At 41.3% G+C, this 22,737-nt stretch overlaps 1 pseudogene; it reads left to right on the top strand.

The window, feature by feature from the left end:
• Positions 1–2,542: 2,542 nt before the first annotated feature.
• Positions 2,543–21,857, top strand: LOC144760507 (olfactory receptor 5AP2-like; annotated as a pseudogene).
• Positions 21,858–22,737: the final 880 nt, after the last annotated feature.

The raw sequence follows: 22,737 nt of genomic DNA, 5'->3' as shown, positions 1-22,737 counted from the left end.
CTATGCCGGTGTGAAGCGGCCGGGTGTCTGCTTGTGTATGTGCGGTTATGTACATGTGCCATGCAATGATTGTCTGCTGTCTCTCCCCCGTAGCAGGTAGTGGCAACAGCAATCAGCGGGGCAATCAGTTTTGCATTCAACCGGCCCCATCTCCTGTGTTGCTAGCGGTGCCATGCGTTTAACTGTGCACTTTCACCTATCGCAGGCCTAGCTCCTTCATCTGTGAATATAGCTAGTCACCAGTCTGCCGGCGATAGACAGGTCACCTACCGATGACCCCCCCGGTGACACCGCTGCTCCCTGTGGCCCTCCGCCATCCCGGGCCACCTGTAATAGGCTCTGTTGCGTCTCTGCCCTTTGTGCCTGTAGTGCCTGAACGCCCGCTACCGGTATCTGGGGTCACTCACCGCTTTCTGGCGGGGCTGGTCCATGTTCAGCAACTCAGCTGGTATGTCGGGCCTCAGTGCAGGGATACCGGTGTGCCAGTGCCTCCTCACAGTAGTCCTGTGGAGCTGCGTGTTATTTCTAGGCCTGGGCGTAGTTTGTGTAGCAGCACTACACGTAGCTTCACGCAGTATACTTTGAACTTCACGTAGTACGCATAGCGTAGTTGATGACACTGTGTACTTGTCTGCACTGTGAAAAAATTGCAAAATAATTACAAATGGCATCCTGCACAACGCCAGTTATGATAAAATAAGTATCTCTATCTTTCTATGTTAATGTGAAAATGAAACTGAAAAATTAGCAAGCAGTGAGAGAGGTGATGATTTTGGGATCCTCCCTAACCTAGTACCAAACAGATGCCTTGAAAACAAAAAAGCACATCTTATTGAATGATTTGGTGGTGGTCCCATTCTCTTAGGACCACCCCAAGCACAGTTATTGGCAAAATAAAATTCCCAACCAAAGGCCCTGCAAAGCATTATGGGATGAGATTAGCAGTGGGCATTGAATATTATATAGTATCCAATATCAAAATAATTCTACAAAGAGCTGCAGTTCAACTGGTGGTTACTAGATGTCCTTCATGAAATTTCTTCTAAGTCCAAAGGTAAGTCAAGACCGGCACTGTCTTCTAAGTATACGAAGTCGAAGTCGAATGTTTGACTTTGCCCCTATCTCGCGCAACCAGACTACCACGGATGGCACATTGATCTTTTAGGAACCGGCGTTCACTACACAACATTCATATCTCCAATTCTATTGGCTGGATTTACTCCATGTTGGTGTGATTAAAATATACTCTATTTTTCTAAATTGGTATGGTGTACACATGACTACTTTTATAAAATGCATTTGACAACCTTTCATTCTTGTATGTTTTAAGCTGGGTAGCTAAACCGTTTTTTCATTTTATGTATGTTCTTTGTGAAATACAGAGTCTTCCGTCTTTAAACACAATAAATTCAACAGGATATTTTACGAAATCTTCAATCAATCAATCAATCAGCATTTATTGAACATGGCACTATCACCCCTGGGGGTTTATTGGCTCTGTGGTGTGAGGTCTCTATTGTGTCAGCTCCCCCTGAGACAGGTCTTGAAGAAAAAACGGGAAGAGGAAAGAAACAAGCAGAAAAGGTAAAACAGAAGACAGAAAAATGGGCGAGCAGAAAAATCAAAATGAAAGACAAAACCACTAGCAGAAAATTCAAAACAGATGACAGAAAAACAAGCAGAAAAGGTAGTCAGAATGCAGAAAAACAAGCAGAAAAGACAAAACAGAGGGCAAAAAATTAGCATAATTGGAAAATAGACGGCAGAAAAATTAGCAAAAGGTGCAAAACAGAGCAAGAAACAAGCTGAGGTGGCACAACAGAGGACAGCACGTAGACAGGGAGCAGAGGACAGCTGAGTGTGGGCAAGCAAGACTAGAGAACTGTTGCCCGTGGAGCTGGCACAAGGACATGCTCAATGGTGTTGTACTGTGGCCTCCATTTAGTAGGTCCTGGGGGGAGGTCCGGCCGGCGGCAGGAGGGGGAAATAGAAGAAGGAGGGAAACAGAGGAAAATGGAAAACAAAGAACAGAAAAAGCAAAACAGAGGCCAGAAAGACAAGCAGAAAAAGCCAAAACATAGGCCAGAAAAACGAACAGAAGAGTCAAAACAGAGCAAAAGAGAGGAACTCAAAGAGCAGAAAAATGAGCAGTAAGGCAAAGTGAATGGCACAAAATGAGCAGAAAAGGCAAAACAGTGGGGGAAAAAGCACGTAAGGCAAAAGAGCAGGAGAGGGCAAAGCAGAAGGCAGAAAAACAAACAGTGAGTCAAAGCAGAGGGCAGAAAAGCAAGCAGAAAATGCAAAACAAAGAGAGCAGTAAAAGTAGCAGGAAAACAAAAAACATGGGGCAGAAAAATAAGCATGAAAAGGGAACACAGAGCAAGAAACAAGTAAAAAAGGCAAAGCAGCAAGAAACGAGCAGGGGAGGCACAAAAAGAGAGCAAAAAATGAGAAGAAAGGCAAACAGAGGTCAGAAAAACAGGCAAAATAGGCAAAACAAGAGCACAAGAGAGCAAAACAGAAGGCAGAAAAAAGAGCGGAAATGGCAAAACAGAGGACCGAAAAATTTGCTGAAAGGCAAAACAGCGGGCAGAAAAATGAACAGGTAAGGCAGAACAGAAGAGGACAAAAAGAGGGCAGAAAAACAAGCAGAAAAAGGAAAGCAGAGGGCATAAAAATTAGCACAGAAGGCAAAATAGAGCAGAAGAGGGCAAAACCTGTGTTCAGTTGTGGGGTAAGATAAACTGATGGGGTTCCCTTCAGAATGTGATAAGGACCCCTGAGTCTCCTAGATCTCACAGATATTCATAGGTGTTGGTCTCAGTGGGGTGTAGTGTAGTTCCTATATTCCCAATAGGCTCTGCGCATTTGAATAATATATTCTAAAGGTTTGACGTAGGACTCACGCTAATAGGTCTCTATCAAATATACTAAACTTATTAGTGAGTGCCAGCTAGCTCAGAGGTCACTAGAAACTTTCTTGAATACACAAGAAGGGATTAGTTTCTGACAACTGCATAAACATGACAACTTTGTTTCCCAAGAATATATCTCTCAGAGTCGTGGAAACAATAGATAACTATTTACTCAGTCAATCGTGCATGTTTCGTTTCTACAGAGTTGCAGAGAAATAGAGAGTCAGGCGTTTTCAATAGAAGGTTTATTGAAAAGTCTTCTTTCTCATGCAAGAGAGGTAAACTGCTACAATCGTTAGGCAGAATGCAAAGTATAATGCGTACAGCGTAAACAGTAATATCAAATAATACTGTAAGAGCATTGTATGGTTTCTAAGCCATATAAAAATACATACATAAATAACATAGACTAAAATACTCAACTGGTGCTTCTAAAATACGCCTACCCCAATGTACCTAACCTAGGTCTGGTACGAGGAAGGAAGGAAGTATTGTTTACGTAAGTTTTAGTTCTTGCCAAGAATCTACCAAAGGTTTCTCTAGGTTCTAATCAGCTCCATACCTTAGAATGAAGGAGGTCTGGTTTCTCTGTCTCGGGACTCGATTTCCCAACAACCCGCATGGGGAGCCGGAAACACGGAAGCAGGATTCTCGTCAGAGAAGGGCAGCTTCCTAATCAGTGTGTCAGCTGGAGAGTCGGCTTCCTTTGGCAATAGCTGTAGCAAGCTGCGTCGGGCAAGTAGGTTGTCGAACTGCGCCGAACCACTGTATCTTGCTATAGCAAGTGAAGGTATATTTATACCTTGAAGGTGTTTAGGAATGGCATGGTTGACATGAAGGCGGGCATATGAACGTCATGAGTGAACCCCTGGGGAATAGTTGTTCATTGTGAAGTAACTGAGTTCTTGGAGAAATCAATATTCAAGCAAGGGAAAGTCCCTAACGGCTTAAGCTAGTTTTCCAAGAAATCGTTGTGACCTTTGGTGAATGGATAACAGAAGCAATGCCTGTATTTGAGTAGCATGGGCTATGCCGCAATTATGGCTTGATTTCTATGCCCATATAAGGGCAACATAAATTGTACCTATATAAGGGCATGACCCGGGAAAATTCAATCAGAATCTAAAATGCCACACAACAGGGGCCCCTCAGAAGGGTTGGGGGCTCCCTAAAGAGTTACCCACCCTTGCAGTGAGGAACTCCAGGGACCTGCATATCACCCCTGGTTCAGTGTGATGCGGTCCACAAAGAGTAAAAAATGTCTTCTATATCTTTGAATTACTGTTTGTGATTTTCTGGGTCTTCACCCTTCTCTATATTAGCCTGACAATGTACCTTCCAGATGCCTCAATAACATGCTGTACCACCCATACCTGTGATAATCTGTAGTGTGTTGTAATAACAAGTGAAATTCATTCCATTGCTTTGGCAGTAGTGTGGGAAGCCCCAAGATATACATATACTATTTACTCCCATATTTCCAGTTCCATGGCCAATAGGAACATTTCTGAGTGTACATTTTGTGAGCAGGGGACGATGGATTTTCATATTGTTTCATCTACATAGGACATATCTTGTACGTTCATTTGTAAGGGAGAGCTAATATGTTTTTATTTTTTTTATGTTCTAGGGATTGTTATTTAATTTCTCCTGATGGATGGGCATCCTCCGAAATTGGGAATATTGTTCTAAATAATACATGAATGAACTGTTATGGACTGATATAAAATTACAGGAATAACATATGTTTTAGTGCTGGAAATTCTGGAATAAGTATGCTAGCACAATTGGTAGAAATGAGAAGTGAAGTCCAACAAGCAGAACTGATTTTGTATGACGGAATACACACCTTCTTGCAGAACAAGCTACTTTTTCCCCCCAAAACAGGCCCAGGTGTTAAATAAAGTAGATATTTACAGTTCAGACTGGAAAAACTGTAGAAACGTGCCTTAAAGTTACTTTCCAATTTTTAATAAAGGGCAACCCAGCAAGGTATACAGCAAGGAAAGCAAACATGGTACGGGCACGTGGGAGGAGAAGCAACAGATTGGCTCATAAAGGTTCCTAATGTCATAAAGAGTTTATGCAACAGACCTCCCTTTCATTTGAAAACCCCAAGTTTCAGAGCAGTGAGAGGCGGTGTTCCCCACTTTCTATAGTTGATCCTGAGGAGGAAGTCTGGTGAATGTGATCTGAAAGGGGTATCAAGATCTTTTAGAGTCGTACGACAGTGGGAATACTGAAAAATGACCCCGGGGTATGTTGGGAATTCTAACATAACATAGGTATTTGTAAAGCACACGTTCACCCCTACTTGGTCGCTTAACAAAAGACGTTTTTATTGTTACCCAACTCAATGGTACTCATTTTATCGACCTCAGATTGACGAAAGGCTCGGTGGACCCACCAGGATTTGAACCTGTGACCATGAGGTCAAACACAGACCCCTGCAGTGGATGCATTAGTCCACTGAGCCACTCCACCCAGTTACAGGACTCTGAAGGCATGTATCTAGGAAATATGGACCTATAGCTAGTGAACATGATCAAAATTCCACATTGCTGTCTTTACAGTGAGTTTCCAATAAGCAGCGATTCAGAACTCGAGTGCACTTAATTTTCTTTTGCAAACATAGACTTATCATTTGTGAAGTAATGATTGTTTATACTGTTGATTTGCCCCATAGACATCTTATGCCCAGTACCTCATATCCAGTACAGAAGAAAACTTTGGATGGCAGATCTGTTACAAGAAGCTCAAGAGACACATTGGGGCAGATTTACAGGCCCCTTGCGCCACTTTTGCGTCACTTTTAACATGGGAAAAGTGATCCAAAAGTGGTGCAAGGGGCTTGTAAATCTGCCCCATTGTATTTATTTTTCTCCCATTATCTTGTTCCCCTGCACCTGTGACGCTCAGGCCTGGGTGCTTTGTTGGAGGTTGTCAGAAATGACTGAAGAAGTATTTGATCCATGTTGCAACATAATATTGTTGTTCCACTGTAGTTCACAGAAGTCTTATTTATAGGTGGCTAAAACACTTACCGCCCAAGGTGGCATGCTTCCTCCTCAGGTCTTGCTAATGGCTGGGCAAGTGCAAGTACCAAAGAGCAGCACGAGGTGGTGTGCATAGCAAATTTACATTGTCAAAGATAGCCCTGTGTGGGGTACCTAGAAAGGGCTTGTAAAATGTAGGGGCATATTATCAAGAACAGTGTTAAAATTATCGCAGAAAACTGCCCCTAAAGCGGCGATACTGAGCTTGATAATATGCCCTTGTGAATTTCCATAGAGACCCATGTTCACACCAGAACATGGACTTCTATTGGAATTCTGCAGGGCATATTATCAAGCCCATTATCACCGCTTTAGCGACAGTTTTCTGCCGCTAAACCAGCGATAATTTTTAACGTCATTCTTGATAATGTCCCCCCCGAATTAGGATTTACTGGGGATAAACATTAATGTATTTGCTAGTTATCTTGCTACTTCTGGTAAGGTTAAGGAGTCAGACTTGGTGGGTTAAGTTGTCCCATCTAGTCTTTCCTAATCAAAATGTTTCTCACGAACTGGATCAAAGTGCACAAACCAATGACAACATATAGTGAGAGAGATACAATTGCTTCTGAATTGCCTCTATAGAACTATCAAATATAAACAAAACCAAAGCAACAGGCATGAGAAATATTTTTTATTCATACAAACATATTAAATAATCACAACCCTCGTACACAGTGTTTGTGCATGGTCATACCACTCCATGTGCAACACTGCAAGCACGAAAATTGTTAGAGCAGAAGAAGGAATGCACATATAATTCATATTGGACTTACCCCAGTGGTCGGAAGGCAAGATTCCATGAGGAGCATGATTCTAGAGTTGTACTGATAGGCAGCCCCTAAGTGGCATAATGACACCAGTATGGAAGTGGAAAGAGAAGGGGAGAGAAGAGCCACATCAGAAGGTGCGCACGTCATCATGTTGTCTTAACCGACGAACTTCAAGCTCAAGTACTGGAAAGGTAACAGATGACTGAGCAGTCAACACTGAGAAAAGAGAGGGGCATATTATCAACAAGTAGCAATATTTATCGCTAAAGAAGCATAGCGAAATTTTTTTTATCGCCAAGCATTGCCTGATTTTATCGCAGAGATAACGTGCTATTAGCAACGTTTATCTCCAATGTGATAAAATATCCGGCGATAGCGGCAAAATGCGTGAATATCGCTGGAAAACCAGCGATATTCGGGCATTAATGCCAATAGGGTCTTAACCTGAATATCCACCTCCCATTAGATATACAGGTTAAGAACTGATCTGAGAAGGCGTTAGTTTTTAGCGATATTTGCGCTTAGCGCAATTTTTTTATCGCTACACCTGCCTTGCTAATAGGCGATAGCGACGTTAGTGACTGCTTTCAGTCGCTAACTGGTTGGGTACGCGCACTTTGCATGTGATTAGCGATAAATATCGCTGACAAGCAAAGCGGGCCCCAAACCGCTCGCTATCACCTAAAAGCTGTCTCTAACTGATGTTAGCGACAGCTTGCTAATAGGGCAATGACATTATCGCCGCTTTGCGGCCAAAAACGTCCGCAAAGATGGCGATAATTTAATTTCGCCTGCCTTGATATTATGCCCTAAAGTGCTTCTGTGAGCGCACAAGTAGTGGAGCATTAGACACCTCAGGTCAATGCTCAAGTCGTCAGGTGTGTGATGTCAGACCATGGCATCATAATTTGAAAGACGTCTCCATTATGGCTACTACATTAACATAGTGACTGAGGAGGCATCATTGTAAAGATGATAGCAGCTGACTTAAATGAATTGAAACTCATTCCAAGCAACCTGGTAAAACTAGGAAAAAAGAGAGGAAAAGAACGGAAACTCATTGACAGCTCAGTCGCCACTGAAAAACAATTAATATCATGGCTTACAACATGGTTGCAGGACTAAATTGAACTCTTTATTGCAGATATTTCTTGGTTGGCTTTGATAGCACACACATCGCCTGGAGAAGTTATTGCACCGCCACTTGTGACCCTCGGAAGAGTTTGAAGGGACAGGTCCTATGTAAAGGGCCCTAACAATTCTATCAAGCACACGATTAGCTACATAATCAACATTTACAACACTAGTTGTCTGAAGTCCATCCCACAAGGCTACCTGAAGAAAGTGCAGTTTTTCCATACAGATAGGGAACACCTTATAAAAGTATACATAGACAAAAACTGGCAGTGTAAAATCCACTCACAATCTTGTCTCTAAATGTCAAAGATTAATTATTTATACATGGTTCTCCAAGGAATGGAAGTGGCCACTCAACCCCTCCAGCACAAAGACAAGAATTGCCTCCAAATAATAGTCAATGATATACTGAGCACCAGATGTATCCAAAACTCAAATGTCCACCGGAGGCAGTCGTTAATACTTCCACTTTATTTTCGGTCTTCGTATATATCCAAACAAAGAACAAAATGAACCTGTCGCCAACATGTGTTTCATCTTAAGATGTATCACCCAATGACTCTGTCAGGACCAAAAGAAAAATCAAAATCATCATACAGCTTATTCCCATCCTAAATATCCTCAGGGGTCTTGTTATATAGCACCATCCGTTACAACTGATCCAGCTTCAAATTTCCAAGATTATCTTAGTTGAGACATTTAACGGTATGGAGAGTACTCACAATCTCTGCATGCTATACAATTGCCTTCCAGCAGATTTCCTATGCTGCAGAACATTTAGGGGCATGTTTACAATGAAATGGAGCAGTTTGGCGCTGCAAGCAATTTAGCTGTCATGCACAGCTTCATTTAAAAAACACAGGGATGCACCGTTTTTACAAGACTATGGTGCACCCATCTTTTGCCCTTCCACCAAAGGATGTCTAGCACCAGCGAAGGTACCCTTACACAACGATTCAAAGGTGCCTGCTTTGCAGGGATGATTGTGTTTGTTCAGGAAGGGACACCTGTAGCAAAAATCTAGGACAAATAAAAGTATTTCTCCTGTTGTCCCACGATAGAGCTTCCATTTCAAAGGCATTGTTTTTTTGGCACTGCCTCAGATTTATAGATTCTTTTAAATCTAGGGGAAGTGTAAAAAACAATGGGTGTTGCGTGGGAATGCCCATAGCAACACCACTTACATACCCCCTTGCCACAGAAAACCGCAGGGAGGAGGGTCATATTTACAAGGTTGCGTTAAGCCGGCAAAGTGGCTTAGTGCTGCCTTGTAAATATGGACCAGGGCATTGCATCACATGAGTACCAGAAAAAGTGAAGCTCCGGCGGGGCAATGCACTTGTAAATATGCCCTCCAGAGTCCGTGGGGGGAACACTAAATGGCGGGTAAACCATTGGCGGCTTGCGTTGGTGGTTGGCTCAGTGCTGGCATTTATTCTGGTCTTCACCTTGGCATCTTGCATTGAAAATTCCATAACTCTTGTTATTTTTTTCTATCACAGGTGTGGACTTGGGAAGATCTATGCATGACAAAGGGCTGAGGTTTGGGCTTACATGCCTGTTTCTAATGAGGTTTGCATCAAAGGACTAAGTTATGGCGCTGTTAACTGGCACACTTAGGAGGTGCTGAGGAGGATGTTTCTCTCATGGTTTTTCGGGGCCACATCTGAGTGCGCCTTGCTCTTAATTGGGGGGGGGGGGAATGAGTGTTGTTCTTCATTCTGGCAGAGTCCCTGGGAGGACCTGTTTAGGAGCCAGCCAGAAGCCTACCCATTATGTAGGAGGATGATAACACATTTCTAGGTCTATTAGACACTGTAATAATGTTGATATGAGCAGAATTATACTGCATGTTGACAGTCCAGTAAAATAATGTTTGTTGTTTGTAAATATTGTAATAAATACAGTTGTAGCCTTTATATCGCACTGAAAAGTGGTATCAGTCACGTATTTATCCTCGGTTGTCCTTGTTCTGGTTCATCGCTCTTGAAAGACCCCATCCTTAATTCCATGTCTGAGCCTACAGTGAAAACATTCTCTATTCACAATTGGAACAAAACCTGTGCTTATGTACAGCCATGTAGCACCACAAGGTAGACCTATGCCTAAGAAGAAAAAATAAAACTTTTATTTTTATTTTAAATTACTGGTAAACCACTAGGTAAATCTGCTGTAATGCTATAATAGCATTGTTTATCCTTAAATGTGTGGAAAGATGAGTAGATGTTAACAAGATCGATGAAAGCATTACCAAAAACCATTAAAGTTATGAAAACAACGCAATGACATTGGGAGGCCAATCATAAATAGTCAATAAATGCAAAATAGATAAAATGACACATCAAATATTAAAAACTGTATAAGACGAACAGGAGATATTCAGTCTTGATGTCCTATGAAAAAGGGTACCAAGACAATGTGGGACACCATTGAAAGTCTATGTTTTTGGTACACGAGTATCAAATCAGTTTCACACTGACTGACAAAGAATGTAGGTCAGTTAGGTAAGCCTAAACAATCACACCAATCAAAGTGCAACATTTATTAACACTTTGTGCTGGTGAAAAGTTGTCAAAAGTGACAAAATACTATGCTTAGACAAACTTTAAAACTTTTCCCACTTTGAATGTGGGTTGTACAGTACAAAGTGGAAAAAGTTAGGAGAAATTAAATGATCTTTCCTTTTTTTATGCCAGTGTGTGTCATTTTGGGATTTATTTTACAAGAAATAGCCCCTAATTAATGTAAAGTAGTGCTCAAGGGAGAGTCCAGTGGGTCGTACATGGAATTTTTCATGCTAATACCCATGGTTTTCTATGAAAAGCCCTAACTGCTAACATCTGGAGCTAGGGCTTTGCCCCAAAAATGTATGTTTCGTCGAATGAGGCAGAAAGTTGGGGAAACATTTTCTTTTCTCCTCATTAGTCTAACTGACATGTGTACTGTACTGTACATCAATGCATATATAGTGGGAAATTGTTTGAACCTTGACTGAGCATAGAATTTTGTACTAGACTCACAAAGACACATTTGCTCAACTATGACCATATGTGTGTGTGTGTGTGTGGCAGGACTAGGCTTTAGGCAGCAACAAAGTGTGCCAGAGCAGGGGCTGATAGCAGCAGAGCCATGTATTTTTATCACTATATAACTTATTACTAAATATGCTCCAAAAATGTAACCTTTGGTATTTGATTCTAGCATGGTATTGAACATGTTTCAGTGGGGTGAGGCCTAATACTGATACTCAAGCTTCAGCTCTTCATAAATCCATCAGTTTTGGTGCAAAAAGCTCTGAAAGGACGAAAGTCAGATTGTATGTCCATTAAGAATGCTTTAACGCATTCACCACACGTCGTTTCCATGACTAACATTCGGCTCAGTCACATGTTTGCTTCTGGTTTGGTTTTCCTTCAGTTGGAGAAAGGTGAAATCTATAGCCAACAAAGAAAATTTGTTGTAGCAGTCTGTCAGTAGTTTGGAGTACCAGAAAAAAATTAACAAAAGTTTGAGCAGGACAAACTCTCAAACTGTAGCACACTCAGTGCCATAAAGCTTGTAAGGGAGTACCCATCCACCAAATTGTAAATCATTGCCTTAGTCTAATATTAACTGATACTAAAAAAAAGAGAATAATGATGTCTCCTAAAGCTCCCAATGTTATTATAGCATACACTTAAATGCAACTTCTCTCAAAACACTGCTCTTCCACAAGGTGGAATGAAGCCGAGTGTCTAGCTGGATCAGACACACATACCACTTATAACTGGAGCTTAGAGAGGTGACCCCACTAGTATGGGGTGATGAGAACATTTTGTATCTTTTCCATCACGTTTGGCTGTTGACATTTTTAAAGGATATAAATGTATGATCTTACGATGATTTATGAAACGTTCAGTGATAAATTTTGATGCAATTCTATATGGAATTTTACTCTGGAATATGCAGATATATTGTCTTGTCTTCTATGCTTAAGGAATTTTAGATTGGTTGCAAATAATACAATTAATATATATTGATGTGTAGATCTGTTATATGTTTATTTTTGCAAGACTGCACAATTCTTTTCTAATCTCTTCTCTGTACTTTCAAATGTCTTCTAGACTCAGGGGAGGAGCTTGTTGTGTTTTTTTCTCAGTGAACCTGTCCTCTCGGCTTGCAAATGGGTCTCTCACCTTTTGTTTTATGATAGTACTCTTGTACTACTGCTACACATGCTACTAAATGCAATTTAGTGAGCTGCAGGTCGATATTATCACCTACACCTTTTCAAAACATAAGTCCCAAATTACAAAGGGCCTAATTCAAAAAGATTTACTCTTGCTGTGTTCATAAATTCCAGGAGTAAGAGAGCACAAAAGAAGGCGTACTAAAGACAGTTGTAATTCACTAAGGTTACACCCACATCTGCCCCTGTAGTTCAACAACTTAAACAGGGTCAAATCGACTCCATTCAAGCTTTGGATCAAGTCCTACACCACGCTTACCAAGTCATAGATAGTGCAGGGGAGTCCGTCACATGCAAATCACTGGAGGTAACAAAGAACACTATCATTAAGAAATAGAATACGTAAAAACAAATGAAATAAATAAAAGACAAACATCATTGTGTCGCTTTGGAGACTGCAGACATCCTTTTATACCACAATGCATAAATATCAACATGTACAGCAAACTAAAAAATAAATTTCATTGAATTTGAATAAAGGTAATTAAAACATAATTTACATTTTAACATTGTGTACACCAATGTAAACATGGTGTACACATATTAAACAAATAATAAAAAAATTAATAAGGTAAAACATGAAAAAATAGGTGTACTATTGTTAGTACGGCATAAACCAATGCAAACTTCATTAAAAACTTGTAACAATAACAGATGCACATACACAAAAAAATTCTAATATTTAAAAGATTAATAATTTTACAAAACACTTGTCAGCATATAGATTTTACCTTCACTTCTGAGCCTAGAAATAAGACAGAAGTAAGCTGCTGTACTCTGAAAATGAGGAATATATTAGTAGTACTAGAGAAGTAAGTCACACAAACTCATAGCAAAACATGTGTGAATCAAGCCCCTAGACAATAGTTTTGGATTTGGAAGCTATCACTATTTAAAGTATTTTTTCTGCATCAGATACCTTCACATGATAGAGACATCCAAAGGAATTGGGTCAAGATCTTATTACATTTATCAACTTATTCCTTGAGACACACACATGAATCTCATATGTCTGTAAAGTTCGGAATTCATTTAACTAAAACCTCTAACTAATTAACAGGTTTGGCGAATTCTTGTTACCACAATGGAAAAGAAAAATCTCACTGTTATCACAGAATTCATCCTCATTGGGCTTTCAGAAGTTCCAGAACTACAGATCTTTCTGTTCTTCCTTTTTCTGATGATATACAGCATCACATTGGTGGGAAACTGGGGAATTCTGGTCATTGTCTGGATGTCACCTTCCCTTCATAGTCCCATGTACTTCTTTCTAGCTAACCTGTCATTTGCTACTCAACAACCATCACGCCACAGAGCTTGAGCCATCTGCTGATGGAAAAGAAAACCATATCTCTTAAGGCGTGTGCTGCTCAGTTCTTTTCCTTTGCTGTTTTTGGGACAACAGAGTGCTTTCTACTTGCTGTGATGGCTTTTGACCGCCACACAGCTGTCTGCCACCCACTGCGTTACATGGCAATCATGAACCAGGGGGCTTGCCTTAAGCTTGTGGCCATATCCTATAGTGGGGGTTTAGTGACCTCTGCCATCAACGCAGGATGCATCTTCAGACTTTCATTCTGTGGACCCAATGTGATCCAGCATTTCTTCTGTGATGTACTGCCACTTTTGAGACTTTCCTGCACTGCAATCGTCTTCAACAATATCCTAGTGTACACATTTTCATCACTCATTACTGTCAGCACTGTTATGGTTATTATTGCCTCATATGTATCAATTATCTCAGCAGTGCTTAGAATCCGCTCAACAGAAGGGAGGCTTCAGGCATTCTCTACCTGTGGCTCCCATTTTACATGTGTGCTTCTTTTCTATGGCACAGTCTTTTTCATATACTTGGGTTCAGTCTCAAGTGCCTCAAAAGATCGAGATCGAGTTGTTTCTGTATTTTACACCACCGTGATCCCCATGTTGAATCCCCTTATCTACAGTTTGAGGAACAGGGATGTAAAAGGTTCCCTTAGACGGATCATGGGATGTAGATACTGAAACAATAGTGCTTCTGTATTGGTTGAAATTGACTGGTTGTCTTTGCAACACAATTATTTCAGTCTCTCTCTTCAAAAAACCTTTTTCAGTAATATGAGGCGCAATATAAAGAATAGGTGCAGAATGAAGATGAGTACACAAATGAATACAAATGCACAATAGTGAATACACACATAAAATATGGGAAAAGAGTTGGGGATTAATGAGACCATTAAGTTCAGCTATTTGTTATGTATTTAATTTGTATACTTTTGTGGTTTTCAAGCAAAATTGAATAAAGGTTTTACTATTACCAGAACTGCTGGTTGTCTTTGCAGCACAATCGTTTCAGTTTCTCTCTTATAACAACCTTTTTTGCAGTAATATGAGGATCAACATAAAAAAATAGGTGAAAAAAGAAGATGAAGATACAAATTAATAAAAAAGCACAAGAGTGATTGAACACATAAAACTTGGGAACGAGTAGGTAAATAATGAGACCACCAGGTCAACTATTTGAGTGTAAACACCATATCTTTACCTACTTCCCATCCAAAGATATCACTTATTAAATGTAATAAGGTAACCCAGTGTTAGTTAATGGGAAAGATAGGCCTTGCAATAGTGATAAACAAATGTAAGAGTTTTTCAGTGCCAGAACATGTGAAACGTAAAACATTACCTGCTTATTAAATACAATGCACCCTACCTTATGGCTGTTTAGGTCTCACCTTAGGTGTGACTTACACGCATTAAAAAGGAAGGTTCAGGCCTTTTAAAAGGTTTAATATGCCATGTTAAAATGGCAGTTTAAAACTGCATGTCAGGTTGTCGTCCAAGCCCTGAGATATGTTTTAAACTGCTATTTTAAGTAGGTGGCCCAATGAATGCTGCAGGCTCACTAGTAGCATTTAACTTAGAGGCCCTAGGTACATGTAGTCACATAAACTAGGGACTCACTAGTAAGTCAAATATGGCAATCAGGTATAGGCAAATGTTACCATGTTTAGGGAGAGAGCAGACATATTTTAGTACTGATTAGCCCTAGTAAAGCCCTAGTAAAGCGAGTGAAGGCAAACATTTTTGGGATGACCCTGCAGAGAGGGACATGTCCATAAGTTCCCATAGAGGCAAAGTCCCTAATGCTAAGTGAAGGTTGTGGGTAAGTCTGAGCATTTATAACAGTAGGTGTTAAAAATAGAACCAAATGAAGGTTCCAACCAAGTAAATAAAAAATGTACCTACTCTAGAAAGTAAGTTTATTAGCAGAAATATAAGGATAATTGGGTATCAATAGAGAAATTGAGGTGGACAGGGGAAAGTCTGAAAAACGAATACCGAAGCCTACAAAAAAATCATCACATTCAAGGAAAGATACATCTCCGCAGTTCCCGCCATATTAAGAACCCGAAAAAATTAGGGCCCGATTCACAGAATGAACGTAAGACTCAATCCTAAACTTACTACTATTTTGGTATTCACAGAATGCACTTACTACTTTTGGCATTCACAGTATGAACTTACTACTTTTGGTATTCACAGAAGTTAGGATGTTGTCTTAAGTCTGTCTTAAGTCTGTCTTAAGTTTGTCTTAAGACAAACTTAAGACAAAATCCTAACTTCTGTGAATACCAAAAGTAGTACATTCATTCTGTGAATGCCAAAAGTATTAAGTGCATTCTATGAATACCAAAATAGTAGTAAGTTTAGGATTGAGTCTTAAGTTCATTCTGTGAATGGGGCCCTTAGGGCCCCATTCACAGAACTAACTTAAGACAAAATCCTAAACTTACTACTTTTGGTATTCACAGAAGTTAGGATTTTGTCTTAAGACAGACTTAAGACAGACTTAAGTTAGGATTCTGTCTGAAGTCTGTCTTAAGTCTGTCTTAAGACAAAATCCTAACTTCTGTGAATACCAAAAGTAGTAAGTTTAGGAATTTGTCTTAAGTTAGTTCTGTGAATCGGGCCCTTAGTGTTTTAGATGTACTTGGTTTCAGCCCCCTTTTCATGGATAATACAATGACCGATTCTTCCATCATTGCTGCCTTCATGATATGTCACATAAGAGGATCCAGCTCCTCTGCTTCCCATCCTATGCAGGTATTGAGAATGATTGTCAGGCAGATTAATTGCAACAATCATAACCTTCACACAATAAGTTGACAGTGACTGAAACAGAAAAAATGTGTGCACATCAAGCAAAGGTACAATGTTTATTTTAAAATTTCCCGCACCTGGACCCACTCACACTTAGGGCCAGACTCCACGGGGTCGGCTTTCCACAGGCGACCGCCATCTTGGGGAGGAGGCAGGGTTAGAGCGCTAGTCCCTCTCCCCAATAGCACTTAAAATCAGAACCGGTGCGAGCGCGCACATCGATGTGCTCCTGAGGTTTAGCCGGGAGAGACCACCATTTTTAGGTATTCTGTGAAATTTGTTTTAACTTACTGATTCATTGTTCCCAGCATGACACTGGTTTTAAAAACTATTTGCTTTGTGTATTTGCACAGTGCTTAGGGCCGGACTCCCCTGGGTCTGCTTTCCACATGCGACCACCATTTTGAGGAGGAGGCACGGTTAGCGTACTAGTCACTCTCCCCAATTACACTTATAAGCAGAACTTGCGCAAGCGCGCAGCGGAGGCACGGAGCGGGCGCGCCAAAGGGGCGCCTAAGGCAAGCCCGTCTGCGCCTGTCCGCACATGGCACACACACAGCGCCAGCCCCCCCTGCCCGTTTAGATGTAGGACACTCCAGATTGGAGCCCTATTCAAGGGGTAAGCTACATAGCCTTAACACTTCCAAGCCCAAGCAGAACTGTATATGTATCATCCCCGGAACAGAGCTCCATCGGGGTGTTATAGTGGGCCAGGGATGTAAAACCATACTACCTGAATACCTCTTCCAACAAAGGATAAATGCTTTTAATAATCATAAAGCTCAGAAACAAGTCGGTCCCAAAGAGTTTAAATGTGTCATGCTAAATGCAAGATCCTTGGTGAAACACAGCATTGACTGCGCCTCCTTAATAGAGGAAGAATAAATCAGCATTGCTTTTATCACAGAGTCTTGGATGGACCAAGCGTCTGGCCCAGACCTGGTTAAAGCTACACCACCCAATTATATGGTTCATACTTTAAATAGAACTCACAAAAAGGGAGGCGGACTAGCTGTTATTTATTTACGGTCACTAAGTGCATCTTTTGTTAACTCCTCTATGAAGGACTGTGAAGCTTTGGACTTCTGCTTCCATCTCCCACATCAATACACATTTAAAGGGACCCCTATTTACAGGCCCCCCAGTCCTAGGAATCGATTCCTGACTCAAGCATGCAATTTACTGGAAATCAAATTAAGTGCTGATTCCTACACCATGCGAGGTGATTTTAATTTACATTTGGAAATTGATGCCGACCCTGACACATCCTATATACTACAGGGGGGCCCCAATTAACCACATGGCATCTGGGTAGTGATACAGGAAATACTAAATATGATACCTAGGGAAAGATAGTGTGAGCATTTAAAGGATAAAGATACAATTAATTATCTCTACCTATTTGAGTTTACTCTCTTCCAGAACAAATCAAAACTTCTTTAAGTCTCTTCAACTAATAGTAACCCAGAAAAGATTTTTTTTCTTCAAAAAGTCAACTTTCTTTTCTATTTAATAGACCATCTTTTGCAAAATTGAAAATACGTCATCTTTTGCTGTTTTTCTGTTTTTCAAACACATATATATACACACACAGATTATACATATACCCATATATATACAATATACAAACAACACTAGGGGGTCGATTCCGATTCGGGAAAAAAAACGTCCGTACGATTTGTATCCGGAGCCCTCTCCGTACGAATCGTACCCGTCCGTCCAAGTCGCGAAGTAATATCCGTATTCCGTGAATCCATCCGAATCGTCGCGATCCGTACGTATTGCATGGCTGAAACCGTGAACCGTACGACTCGTACACATACCGTACGACTTGTACACATGCCGTACGACCCGACGAGTACGATCCAGACCGGGGTATGAGGACGCGATTCGTACGGTCCACGTCAGGTAAGGGCGAGTCGTACGGAAAAGCACACAAACACATACACACCGTACAGTCCGTACACCCCATGATCGCAGGGGTACGCACCGTACCCCTGTGATCATGGGGTGTACGAGCCGTACCCCCATTGTGCGATGGGGTATGGCTCGTACACCCATCAAAGGGTACGGTGAGTACCCCTGCGATCATGGGGGGTACGCACCGTACCCGGGGGGGGGCGTTCTGTACCTGTTTCGGCGCAAATTCTGCTTTTACGGCTGTTTTCAGCTCCCGTAGAAAAAGGGTCGTACGGTGCGTACCCGACACGTATCATACTTGCTGGGTCTTAAAAACCAGCCGCGAACCGTACAGATGTCGCGTACAGCGGGTTCCGAGGGAGAATCGTACGGAGATTAGAGTCGTACAGTCTCTGTACGACTCGTACGGAGTACGGCTCCTGGTACGAATCTTACTGTGTCATATGTACGGGGGGCGTTGCACGGTACGATTCGTACGGGAAAAACGCTCCGAACGGCTATTCAGAGTGTTTTTTCCCGAATCGGAATCGACCCCAATATATCAATACACGTACAACAAATATATCCTTGAACCTTTTTAAGTGTCCACGCCCTTATTATTTTAACCAAAGGATGATTCTAAATCATGTACAACCAAAGACATTCCTTACAAAAAAGGTCGCCATGAAGAAAATAGGAGCCTAGGAGGTACACTCATTAGCCTCTAGTATTCTTATACTCCTTTTGAATTAAATTTACATATTCAAAATTTTGAAATGGTGCCTTCCACAAAAGTGTCGAAGCGTTTCAGCCTTTCTAATTTCCAGGCCTCATCAGGACCGGGGCGTTCAAGGTCCCGCCGGCGCCATCTTCATATTGAATCCTATGTCTCTTCCAGCTCCAAGTCTGTCTGTTGTTACAAAGCTTCCACCAATCCGGACTGCCAGCGTCAATACAACTGAGATAGCCTTGCTTCTTGTTGTTCTTAATGTGTCGGTCGTAAATAAATTACAGCATTTCTCATATGCGCGTTATAACTTCACGTGTAACCGGGCCGCCATTCCGATCCACAGTACCCGACACATCCAGCCTTCTGGACCTTATGAACAGTGTAGCCCTGAAGCAACGAGTCAAGAGGGCTATACACAAGGCTGGGTACTCATTAGACGGGATCTTTACCAATAACACACAGCTGGAGTTTACCGATCTGCTACGAGTGGTCTAGTCAGACCACAAGACTGTCTTGTTTAAAGTGACCCCACCCCACAGGGATGTGATGAAATCAACAATGAAGCCCACGTACTGTAGAGCCTGGAATAAAAAAAGACTAATGAACTCCAAGATCTTTTACCTTCTTCTTTGCCTCCTGTGCCCGCGAATCTTGATGTGGCTACTTCCACCTATAACAACTGGCTTGAATCAGCTGGTAATAAACAAGCCCCAAATAAAGTTAGCCACCCCAACAGAACTCGTCCATCCGCCCCATGGTACACCCAGGAGCTCAAAGACAGAAAACTTGCCTGTAAGAGCTCTGAAAGAGCATGGACGAGGGAATGTAATGAGATAGCTAAAAAAGAATACAAACAGATTCTGGCACAATACAAACAGCTGCTGGCGAAAGCAAAGCAAGACTTCTTTGTAAACAAAATCAACCAAGCAAACAATTCGACCAAGGAACTGTTTACAACTGTTGCTCTAGCTCATCCAGTCCCCCCCCATTGTTGCTAGCCACGATCTGTGTAGCTGAATTATTTTATATAAAGTTGATGGTATCTTTTCCTCGCTGTCAGGCCCCGAGACAAAGATTTTACCTAAGGCGGAAACAGACTTTGGTCTGACATCCTGCATCCTCGCCCAACTCGACAACTTTGTCCCGGTGAAGGTCACGGACATTTCGAAAATTATCATGTTGGCTAAATCGGGCTCACCATCCGACCCAAGCTCATTATATATACTCAAATTAGTGGTGGAACCTGTCGCACTCACTCTTACATATATCATCAATGCAATGCTTGAGGAAGGTTATTTCCCCAAGATTTGGAAAAGAGCATCTATAATACTCCTCCTGAAGAAATCTCATTTAGATCCCAAGGACTCCAACAATTTCAGACCAATCTCTACACTTCCTCTACCTGCTAAAATAATCGAAAAAAAACATGAACTTACAGCATAGTGCATTTCTGGAAGACTCCCAGAGATTGGATCCAACTCAATATGGATTTCTGGGAGGACACAGTACTGAGTCCGCTCTCCTCAAATCCACCGAAGAGATTAGGACCATTTTGGATCGGGGGGAAATGAGGCTATGCTCATGCTGAACCTTTCAGCAGCTTTTGATACTGTCCATCATAACATATTGATGGACAGGCTGCTGGAGATCGGAGTAAAGGGGACAGCTTGGTAGCTGCTCAAATCATTTCTTTCCGACAGGGTTCAGACTATGTCACTTGGGAAGTTTACAGCAAAACCCTTCACGCTACCATGTGGAGTACCACGGGGATCCTCCATTAGTCCGACTCTATTTAATGTATATGTCTCTGAACTTGCGCCACTGATCAAATTCTTTGGTCTTGATTGAACTGCCTTAGTCATGTCCAAACTGGACTACTGTAACAGCTTATACTTAAACATCCAGAAAGGGCTCATGAAAAGACATCAGCTATTACAGAACATGGCAGCCAGGATGCTCACTAAAACACCCAAACATGCTTCAATATCAGCGGAGGTAAAAAAACTTCACTGCTTGCCCATGAAGAAACGCGTTTCGTTCAAGGCCCTGTGTGTGGTCTGATCCAGCGCCCCTATAGAAAATATTGTAGTGGGAATTCTGTTCTCCTACAGAACTGTGCATAGAGATTTGGAACCTCGGCGAATTAGGGTGGCCCAAAACTCACCTCAGTACCCAAAATCCCCTCACCAGGCTAGCTACAATGTCTCATTGGTCTTAACAAACTCCCAATGTTTAGACAAACCAGAACATTAACTTACGATACCTCAGGTCACGTGGAACACATGAGCACTCTTTCGTTATACAATCATTTCAAACCAGAACGTGGAGTAAAAGAGGAAACGTGCACATTTGAAATATTTATTTACTAATGCCGTCTTCTCAAACGCAGTATCTTAGATAATACAAGGAAACATATTATCAGAAGCAAAGTTATCAGCATAGTTACTAGTCCATAGAAAGCAAACGGTGATAGCATGCTAAGATGCTGTAATGAATAAGGGTTAACAACACCTAATTCTCACCCTCCCTATCTAGCATATTATATTAATATCTAAGAAGGTCTCTTTGGGTTTTAGCAGGGCGGGCCCATACCTCAAGATCCTAGTATGAAGAGATCACATCAGCTTCCACCAGCTCTCTGCATGCAAACCGCATCAAGTGTGTATGTGTGCTCTAAGCAAAGCAATATAAAACGCGCCTAAAGCCAGAATTTGGCAGGAGCTGCACTTATGTTATGTCTATGAAGGTGCGGAGATCAGACCTCACAACAATTCTGTGTCGAGTTATCCTTGTAGCTTCAGCACTCTCTGTACAGACATAGTTTACTAAGCAAAGCTGATATCAGAGCAATAACATATTATTCTCATGTAAATCACAACGCTCTTCTAGGTTGAAAGCTAAATAAACAATTATGTGTCGTGTGCAGAAGCAGCAAAAGGAAAAATGGTGTTTAAACATTTAATAAGCTCATGCTAACTTAACACAGTATATAGATAAGCAGTAACTATATAACAATATGTCATAGCAACACTACCCAAATCCACAATACTCACCATTAATCATAAAACACTCACAAGGCCCATGAACTAATGTGACATATTTTGAGCAACTGAATTACGTGACCTAATTAATAAAACCTATTCACAAATATATACAAAGAGTCCGTCAGCATGTCACGCCTAACAGGAATCGGGAGAAGATGAGCAGCAAGAGCCCCCTCCCTCCCATGGGGACAGTTTTTATACCTTTTCTAACTAACTAAAGTATCTTTATCGCACATTTTTTCGAGAATCCAAACTTCTCATTGGCTGAGCCATGTCAGTCCACTATTAGGTCATGCTCTCCTGACCAAGTCCAGGGCCTCATCATAGCCCTTATTGTTCTTAGTTTCACCATCCTTTTTGCTACCTCAAAACAATACTTTTCCAGGGGAGAAACTTTTATACTTCCTAATCTTGGCAGGCCATTCAGCATCCTGTCCTTGGAAATGTCACCAAGAACACATTCAACTCGACCACGATTACTTCTGCATTAAACGTTTTCAGCTCAGCAAAATACTCTGCGCATGAGTGAAGGCTTCACTCTCGTCAAGTTTCATAAACTGAAGCACTGCCAGACATTTTCTTTAGGCCCATTCGTAAAACTAATATATAAACAAACACAAGACATCGATTAATGAAAGAAATCGAATTCATTCTGTTACCCACCCACCTTTGCTAATTATTATCCCATTAATCTATGTTACCTAGCAGAAGCAAATAAAGCAACAAACAGATTTGTGCAACATAAAGACGAAAAGACAAAACATGAGCACACAGAAATAAGCACATGCCATTAATAAAACAGCCGCATTTAA

This window comes from Lissotriton helveticus, chromosome 1_1, assembly GCF_964261635.1.
Source record: "Lissotriton helveticus chromosome 1_1, aLisHel1.1, whole genome shotgun sequence".
Taxonomy (NCBI): Eukaryota; Metazoa; Chordata; class Amphibia; order Caudata; family Salamandridae; genus Lissotriton; species Lissotriton helveticus.
The sequence above is the reverse complement of the archived record's forward strand: the minus strand, read 5'-3'. Positions and strand labels throughout refer to the sequence as shown.